The sequence below is a fragment of the Papaver somniferum genome, chromosome 4 (assembly GCF_003573695.1).
Source record: "Papaver somniferum cultivar HN1 chromosome 4, ASM357369v1, whole genome shotgun sequence".
Classification (NCBI taxonomy): Eukaryota; Viridiplantae; Streptophyta; class Magnoliopsida; order Ranunculales; family Papaveraceae; genus Papaver; species Papaver somniferum.
The window spans coordinates 156041401-156050285 of record NC_039361.1 but is presented as its reverse complement, the minus strand read 5'-3'; positions in this window follow the sequence as shown (position 1 = coordinate 156050285).

Sequence of the window (8885 nt, the reverse complement as noted above, 5' to 3'; positions counted from 1 at the left end):
AAATTGAGTCTCATAATATCAGTTCTTCTAGTATTCCCCCGTAGAAGTTTCATAATTACATTGGGGAGAAAAAGAAATACGTTGCTCCAAAAATTACTCAGAAATGGGTACAAAAGAATATCAATAAAGCAACAAGTACTATTAAGAAGGATCTCCCAGACAAGAGTTCGCCAAGGGATAACATCTTAAAAAGGTATGAAACAGTTATTGAAAGTTTCAAGGCAGTTGTTAAATTCCTAGAGTCCATGCATGATTTTGTTTTGAATACCTGTGGTGAGCAAGATTTTATTCACCTCAACACAACCTAATTGTGTTGAAAGTGCATCCTCACCAAGAAGCCCTTGTAAATACGGTGAGGATTGCAAAAGAATTGGGGCGCAAAAATTATGTTGGTAAACTTTCTATTTAACCAAGTTCATATTTACCTAGTGACGAAAATCATGTTATGTTTCAATCATTTTGGAAATTGCTCTGACGAAAAATAATTTGTGAATAACAACTATATAACGTCCTCTGAGAATGTTTCAATGATTGAAATGAGAGTTTAGACAATATAACCATTAGAGGATATAAGCATTGTTGTGGTAACACATATATGTATAAGTCCTTATTACTTGAACCGAAGTTTGCGAACTTTGCTGAACAAGTAAAACCGGAGCAGCATGTGAACTTCAGTCCGCGAACTGGCGTAGTTCTTGAACCCGAGAATTTATGCTGGAGTTTGTGAACTCCGTCCGGGAACTTAAGTCTGTGAACCCAGTCCAAGAACTTGAGTAGGTTATGTCTAAAAACGATGTTTGTGAACTTATCTTTATAAACTAAGGAATGCTATTGCAAACCGTGGATTTATAGTTCATGAACCGATTCGAGTGAATCAAATCGTCTTTGCTTCAATTGTGTCTGGTGTAGTACACAAAGATCTAAGCAATTGAACAACTCTCTAACTAGTTCATTTGAGCCATTTGAACTGGTTATGGTGAAGAAGAATAAGGTTGATATGAAAATGTTCATATGGCTAAATTTCAAGCGTATGATTCTTAATTACCTAACTTGATTTGTGATTGAAACTCTTAAGGTTAGAAGCAATTATCAAAGTCATGGATGTTGGTTTTTATTGTAAAAGAAATCTTTTCATACACTTATGGTAATCATCCTTGGTGTAAATCCTTGTGGAAAAGGTTATTCTTCCTTCTAAGCATGGTGGGGTATGCCATGAGCGCATGGCGCGGCTAGCTTGGCTAGGTGCGGTTTTGCTTGGCATGGTGGGGCCAAGGGTATGCCATGGGCGCATGGCGCGGATAGCTTGGCTAGGGCCAAGGCAGGGTGCGGTTTGGCTTGGCATGGTGGGGCCAAGGGTATGCCATGGGCGATTGGCGTGGCTAGCTTGGCTAGGTGCAGTTTGGCTTGGCATGGTGGGGCCAAGGGTTTGGCGTGACCAATCTAGGATCGTGACCAAGCTAGAGTTTTGGGCCAAAGGTTACATGTGTCATCTGGTAACCTTGGACGGCTAGGATTTGCTCCTGTGATTGAAGGGCGACCGTTGATTGTCGCACGCCTTCGTTTTAGTATCCGCGTAAGTAAGGCCATCATGGTGGCGCGTCTAGGTTGGCATGGGGCCATGGCAAGGTGCGTTTGGCATAACACGGTAGGTGTGGCTGGCATGGTTTGCCATTGGCACAGGGGTGTGGCTAGCATGGTTGGCATGCCTTGGCGCGGTAGGTGTGGCTGGCATGGTTTGCCATTGCCACATGGGTGAGGCTAGCATGGTTGGCATGCCTTGACGCGGTAGGTGTGGCTGGCATGGTTTGCCATTGGCACATGCGGTGTGAGAATTAAGGTTTTGGCTTGGCGAAACCCTAATTAGCATTAAAAAAAGGTACCCTGGTAATTTTCTCGCAGACAAATTAAAGGGTTCAATAAATGTGCTTGGTTTGGACATTATTACTCAAGTTCTGTGGCGTCACTGTCTGACTAGGGTTTTACGATTTTACCCCTAAGCTAAAAACCAACATCAACATTAAGTCCCCTGCTTAGCTCAAAACAGGTGCCTTGTTGCGAGGTAAGCATATGATGGTGACAGACAAGGACGGAATCGAGACGTAAATCATTGCAAAGATGGTCAGGAAAATCCGACTAACCTTTTTCGAGAGGTGAAGAGAGATTTTTGCTCCCCGTGTTGGCAGCCTTGCATAAATTTTACTGAGATGCATACCTTGGAGTGGTGAGAGGAATATTGCTGGCTTGGTCTGGCCGCACATCACCTTGACTGGTCTAGGGAACATCATGACGCTGACTTGGCGAATTTGTTGGTATTGGCAAGTCACGGCGCGAACGGCTTGGAGAGGTAAAGTACGTGCGGACGGTTTGGAGAGGCAAAGCATGGCGGACGTTTCAGAGAGGCAAAGCATGGCGGACGATTCAGATAGGAAAAGCATGCGCGAACGGCTTGGCATATGGGGACAAGGCATGGCGCGGTCTTGGAGAGGCAAGCATGGCGGATGGCTTGGCACGTGGGGCCCAGGCAATGCCGCATACGACCTTGGCGTGGTAATTTTGTCTTCGCGAGACTGGTTGCCTCTTTTCCTTACTTGGCCAAAAATAGGATATCCTTTCTTTGTTCAAAACTCCCGAGTATCACGCCTTTTTCGAGAAGTAAGTAGAATCTGTGATCTTGGCGTCTGGCAGTTTTGCGTAAATCCTGCTTGTGGCACTGCCGGTTAGGCTGCGGAGTGATGGAGGCTGGTTGAGATACAATCTGTTAGCTTTTAATCTAGCATGGTCATGCGTCTTCAGGGCTAGGTTTCGGAATGCGAGGCGGAACCGCTAGCGTAGACTTGGTGTGAAAAGAAACCATTAGCATTGATTAGCTTGAAACAGGCGTTGACTTAGAATTGTGTAGCAAAGGCGTGAACTTCTTGGTGAAGGTTTTGGAAAGAGAAAGACGTGGACTTCTTGTCAAGGGTGTAGACTGCTCGTCACGGTGGTGGCTTGTCTTCACAGACCTGATTTCCTCTCCTCTTTACTTAGCCAAAATAGGAAATCCTTTCCCCATTCAAATTTCGAGAGTATTATGCTTTCCGCATTTCTCACCAAACCCTAATCATCTTGCATGGACAGATGTGAAATTTTCCTCATGTTTACTGGTAGAATAGGGTTTAATTAAAAAAAACTGATGTCACGCCTTAATTCACGGTTGGTAGAAGTCTTTCATCTCTGGGACCTTATTGCCCTGCTGTTTATAAGAGATGATATTGGATCCCTCGTTCGCACATGTCATCTTGAAATCGTGCCCATCTTCTTTCACAGGTACCGTCTCGTATTTTCTATTGGTTTCCCATTTTTGTCTTCTTTCTTATGTAGGTTGCCGGTACGGACATGGTGAAAACTTATCCTTTTCTTTGGTTTTGTGGTTCGTAATGGGATCTTCCAGCGATGATCAGACCCCTAACTCCTTCGAAGAGAAATTTTCGGATTGGCGAAGACCAGTTTTCTTCTCATGAGGAGGCATTAGGTAGAATTTAATCTTTGTTCCATGAAGCTGGCAAAATTATTCGGGTGATACCTTCTTCCTATCTAGGATAGGTGCGGGTGTGCGTCCAAACCCTCTTGGCTTCGGTGAACATGGAGGAAGAGTGGGAAGATGGCGAAGTATCCCAGTGCATTGAGAGGCTTTAGTGTAACAAAACTTCTTCACGACCAGGTGCTAGGGCGGAACGGTCCGCCTTTCGGTTGAAACGGCAGAAAACTGAGTTTGTAAAATTTGTAGGAGAAGGTCGTCGTAATCTCCCTGTCCAAGACGGTGTCATAGTCCTTGATTTTGATGCGGATGAATCGGAGAATCCTCTTCAAGAGGTGGCTGAGGAGATTTTCGAGGAAGATGACGTTGCGGTTGACGATGAAACTGGAACAACTTATGGAACGGACAACGAAACTGCTGTTGCTGACATTGGAGGAGTCATGGTGGCCTATGCTGGGTCAGCTGTTGAAGCGGATGCCGGGAAGAATACGGATGTTGTTGTCGCTGAGACGGTTTCCAGGTGGGATGTTGAGGTGCCGAATACTGCTGATGCTGCTTTCGGATGTAAACTTTGCTTCCCGAGAGATGGTTGGGGAAAATGCTTGAAGAAGCTCTGACAGAGGAGTTTGGCAAATCGTGCGTCTGCTTTTGATGACCATTTTTCTTTTTTTTTTTGATGTTTCCCATTGTTGCATAAACATCTTGATGCTTCTGCAGACTTATTGTTATCTTCTTTGTATTCATGGAGAAGTTAGGGTTTCGCCAATTAGCATCCCGCTTGCGGTTCCACATCTTTAAATAAAACTTATCATTTGACAGACCTCAATCTTCCATTAGAATAGGTTGTTCGACCTTCCATTCCCTTCAGAGCTCTTGAGTAATTGAATAAGGAATTTCATGTATGTTTTCGTATTTTCTGGTCGGGATTTGATGGTTGATCATGTCTTCTGAGATTCGATAGTGAAGAGATCCCGTGTATATTCTCATTCCCCAAGTATGGTTTACATGTTTCCATCTTTGTAGCGATTAATGCTGTGGTGAATCTCTGGATAGTATCAACAAAAGAGCGGCAACAATTCTTGGTAGTATATGTAATCAACAGAGACTACATTGTCGTGGTAACAAAGTAGGTTGGCTGGAATTGTATGGGCTTATGTGGAAATATAAGGATTGGCTGAATGCGTAAGTGGGCAAACTTTCCATGATCACGAGTTTTGGCGAGATGGATCAACAGGTGGCCATGACTACAAAGATTGGCTGGCTGTGATCGTGATCCTTGATATGGGGAGCGTGGTGGTACGACCCTTTGCAGGAAGAAACGGTGTTGAAGCAGCTTCGGCTCTTGGAGAGGATGTTGAAACTTAGGAAGACAAACGTTGAAGTATTGGCTTCGGATGCTAGAGAAGCTTATGGAGAGAAAGCTGAAGTGGAGCGGCTGCTGGAGCGAGCGTTGAAGCGAAGCAGCCGTACGTCGGGGTGAACGTTGAAGCGGAGCGGCTGCGTTAATCAGTGTGTTGTCAAACTGGACACCCTTCAAGCGAACAATGGTTAGGAATCCCCAGTTCCTTCTACCAATCATGCTTTCCAGGAGAGGTTGGGGTTTGGGAACGTCTTCCCTGGTTGGAAATAGCCGCTGCCCTGATGCAGTGCGGTTGAGGGCTGCAAATATTCTTTCACGTTGCGCCTTGGGGAAATATAGAATCTCACATAGATGTCTCATCATAAACTGCACGATTTTGTGGGCGAAGTCCCCAGAAATCATGCATCTCCTAACATGAAGAGAGTCTCTGTGAACTCAGGGGGTTGTTGATTTTCTTTGCCTTGATTTTAGAGAAGCCATTCCTGATCTTTACGCGTTATGAAATTGAATTGTTGATTCCCTTCTACTCGGCGTTCAGAAACAACACTGGAAGAATGTAAGCTGCTAGTGTTGGGAAGATGCAAGATGTTAACGACGGGAGGATGCAAGTTGCTGGCGCTGGGAAGATGCAATCTGCTAGCACTGGATCGGCTTGGAATGGGCGATGGCTTGGCACGACGTTGTCTTGGCGTGGCGTGGCACGGACTGTTGGCTTGGCACGGTGCTGGCTTGGCGTGACGCGGTAGCAATAAAGTGGTCAAGCATATTCCAGGTCTGTACTCCAGCGTTTCTCTTCCAATTTGTTTTCTTGTGTTGGTGCATACCCTAGCCATAGGTATGCCTTCTATAAATATGTAGAAATATTGTTCTTCTGAACTGGTGTAAACCTTAGCCGTTGGTATGTCATTCATAAACTTGTAGAAGTACTTGTTCTTCTCTTCGAATATTACCGTAATAGTGTCGGCTACCTCATGAATAGTTACTGGTAATCGTTATTACGCAAAGTAGGTATGTACGGGTATGTGACGGATTCCACGAAGAACTGGGCGTTATTATTTCTCTGAGATCCAAAAGTTACAGGCCGAGGTGATCGAAGGTCCTTTCACGGACGTGGTCAAACAACAAGAAGCGGAGGTCAAAATGATGTCCAAAGAGTTGGAGCTGAAACAGGCACTCCTCCAAATGACGAAGGACGCCTTACAAAGAGACGAAGTAGTGGTGCCTACATCTTTGAATTTCAGGAGTCGGGATCCGACGCATCCAGCAGAGTGAAGCAAGGTTCCATTCTTTTCGGCGGCATCATTCCGCTTCTTCGAGAAGAGCAAAACACCGTTGAATGGCTTCCTTTGACTGACACTTTTGTCTTCTGAAATTTTTTTGTTTCGTTTTTTTTTTTTTGAAAGGCAAATGGAACACCTGGCTTATGGTTTTGATTTTCTGGATTTTTTGGGTTGATAGAAAAGTGTTACCTATGGGGGTTTTGGATTATTATTCTGGATGAACTGTTTTAGGATGATTCCATTTTTGGTTATGATTGTAAGTAACACAAACATCCCAGGGAAGATATGGAAACATGAACCTTGCGTGTTGGTAGATGACATGGGATGAAACATAACATGGCTATCGGTTTTATCATTCCCGTGAAAACTTGAAATAGTACCAATGTATTTTGTCTAGGCAAGACTTACTCGGTTTTTTGGATCTGCTAACGAAAAACGAGTCGGGTGCAAGCCCGACTTTCGTGGGAAACACCGCCGATTGTGGAAAGTCCCCAGTCGTCCCTGAGTCACTTGATAAGAGTCGTTGGTACCTGAGCGGATCGTTTTCTTTTAACCTCTGGGAAGTCCCCAGTCGTCCCTTGTCGTGTCAGGACCGGTTATCGGGTTGTCTGGTAACTGAGTCGTCGATCCCTGAGCGGATCGCCCGCTTCTACCGTCTTGATATATGGGTCGAAGCATGAGATCGATGGTCGAAAATTGATATTGTAACCGAAAGATCAACCTCCCACTATGGTCGCCAATTGTTTGAGGGTGAAAATGGTTTCTGCTGATTTCGGATGTGCGGGTGAGAAACGAATTTAAACCCTAAACAATGTACTGCAAGAGATTAATTTAGATTTGAGAGATCAATTTGTACAAGTCCGGGCTAAACCAAGAAATGGACGTTCCAGACTTGCTTCGGTCACAAAGTGAAGGAGAATGGGTTGTTTTTGGGGAGGGAAGCAAGGAAAGTGATGAGACCAAAATAGTTGATTCTGGAAGAGTAGTTGTGTTACTACGACTTATATTAGAAAAGTGGGAAGGATAACAAATGGTAAGCTAGCAAGTATTTTATGAGTGTTGTATCTTCCTGACTGAACTTGTTGTTCGGTGGAAATAGGTAAGACCTATTTATACAAGTCGAAGTGAAACGTACTCTGGTCTCATTAAGGAATGGAAAAACGGGTAAGTAAATGGGAGGAGGTGGTAACCGTATGCACGGAATTGATGTTCCATAAAATCGCTAACGCATGGAATTGATGTTCCATAAAACAGTTAACGCATGGAATTGATGTTCCATAAAACCGTTAACGCATGGAATTGATGTCCCATAAAAGAGTGTTTCACCATTAAATCCCTGTATTTACTAACCGCCTCACCCTTATGACACTTCCTTATGACGGGCGTAGTGTATGTCGCACGCTGTAAACCTCCAAACCAATACCCAAAGAGGATCCCCCAGTTTGTGTTATGTGTTGATGTCTTGAATGTTTTTGTGGAAAACATGTAACATATTGTTTTTGCCTGGAAAGTCGAGCTTGGGAGACTTGGTTGCTTGGTGACCTTCGACGATCGAGATTTGCATCTTAAGAGGAAAGGTGGTCGTTGATCATCACACGCTTTCATTCGTTGGTGGCCGCATAGGGAAGGCCAGCATGGTGGCGCGGCTAGGTTGGCATGCCATTGGCATAGCATGGAGACGCGGCTAGGTTGGCATGTCGTTGGCATGGCATGGTTTGGCGTGGCCAAACTTAGGTTTTTGGGCCAAAGGTTACCATGCGTCGTCTGGTAACCTTGGATGTATAGGATTTTCTCATGGGATTGAAGGGGGACCGTCGAATGTCGCATGCCTTCATTTTTGGTAGACGCGTAAGGAAGGCCGGCAAGGTGGCGTGGCTAGGTGCGTTTGGCATGGTGGGGCCAAGGGCTTGGCATGGGCGCAGGGTGCGGCTAGCTTGTCTAGGACCAAGGCAGGGCGCGATTGGCTTGGCATGGGCGCCTGGTGCGTCTAGATTGGCTAGGACCAAGGAAGGGTGCGGTTGGCTTGGCATGGCGGGGCCAAGGGTTTGCCATGGGCGTATGGCGCGGCTAGCTTGGCTAGGTGCGGTTTGGCTTGGCATGGTGGGTCCAAGGGTATGCCATGGGCGTATGGCGCGGTTAGCTTGGCTAGGACCAAGGAAGGGTGCGGTTGGCCTGGCATGGCGGGGCCAAGGGTTTGCCATGGGCGTATGGCGCGGCTAGCTTGGCTAGGTGCGGTATGGATTGGCATGGTGGGGCCAAGGGTATGCCATGGGCGTATGGCGCGGCTAGCTTGGCTAGGTGCGGTTTGGCTTGGCATGGTAGGGCCAAGGATATGCCATGGGCGCATGGCGCAGCTAGATTGGCTAGGTGCGGTTTGGTTTGGCATGGTGGGGCCAAGGGTATGCCATGGGTGCATGGCGCGGCTACTTGGATAGGACCAAGGCAGGGTGCGGTTTGGCTTGGCATGGTGGGGCCAAGGATTTGGCATGACCAAGTTAGGATCGTGACCAAGCTAGGATATTTGGCCAAAGGTTACATGTGTCAACTGGTAACCTTGGACGGATAGGATTTGCTCCTGTGATCTAAGGGAGACCGTTGATTGTCGCACGCCTTCGTTTTGGTAGTCGCATAAGGAAGGCCAGCATGGTGGCGCGGCTAGGTTGGCATGGGGCCATGGCAAGGTGCGTTTGGCATGTCGCGGTAAGTGTGGCTGGCATGGTTTTCCATT